We start from the raw sequence: 1,185 nt of genomic DNA, 5'->3' as shown, positions 1-1,185 counted from the left end.
TTGTGACGCGGAGAAGCAGATACGCGACGTCAACCGGCAGGCGCTCCGCCCACCGACGAGAGTGAGAACCGGCCTGTTTGAAAAGAGGGCGCCTGAGAAAACAGCAACTTCGCGCTCCGCTTGCAGCCTTTACGCGGCGCGCACGACTGCAATATTTGGCTGAGCAGTTCACAGCCGTGTCGGCTTTCCGCAGGATGTTTTTTTTCAACAAGCCCAAGGGGTGCTTCATGACCCCTTTAACTTAGATTATAGTAATCAAGAACATTGATGACTGGTTTCCCGAAATGCAAATGACCTATATTGTTGCAGATTACAATAAAGCCTACATACTTTCATTCTATACATCCTTATGCATGCACATGCAAAACAATATTTTTTTTTGCACGTGTAGCAAGAATAGCATGGGATAAAAAAAGAAAAGCTCACTGTGTTGCTAAACATGCTTATTACTATTGCAGCTGATCAATTTGCCATGAAATATGAGCAGAACTTGGACCAGTCTTTTCATACGAAGTGTGAAACTCGATATTCTCTTGCTGTGTAGCTAGTAGACTCAAAGCCTTAGCAAGCTTCCTCCTCCTATCTGGCTTTGAAAAAAAAAATGCAATGACAACATTTAGCTTCTGCTGTTCTTGTTTCGGACATTCTTTTTATTCTTCTCTGGTTGCTCTGAGCAATCGACTCCCAAGCTGGAAGAACACACAATGCCTATAGAACCTCTTCAAAGCCTTTACTGAACTATGACATCGCTAGACACTGCCATCTCCACAACAGCACATGAAACAAATCCTACTTTGGGGCACAGCAACCAAGTCTGTTTAAGAACCCTGCTGCATTTTTTGGTGCACGAGGTTTTGCATGTCAGCATCTATTATGTAGGAAGCATGACCTTTACGGAGCACCGGCGAAAAGCAGAGAACGAGATGGCACAAACATAGCCAGGACTAGTGCTTGCTTGTTGTCATGACATGAATGCTAACCATATTGTCAAAACTTGTTTCAATAAAACCTGATTATACTGAACATCTAATTATTCGTTTGGTACAAATGTACTTGCCATGGCCAGACAAAGTGGCACGCAAGATTTTTTCTTTTGCTCAAGTTTTCCTTGACAATGAATGATGTTTAAGTTTGCTGTTGAACTCTACTCAGCGAAACTACAAGATATAAGTATGAATGTTCAAG

This window comes from Rhipicephalus sanguineus, chromosome 3 (assembly GCF_013339695.2).
Source record: "Rhipicephalus sanguineus isolate Rsan-2018 chromosome 3, BIME_Rsan_1.4, whole genome shotgun sequence".
Lineage (NCBI taxonomy): Eukaryota > Metazoa > Arthropoda > Arachnida > Ixodida > Ixodidae > Rhipicephalus > Rhipicephalus sanguineus.
This window is presented reverse-complemented; position numbering follows the sequence as displayed.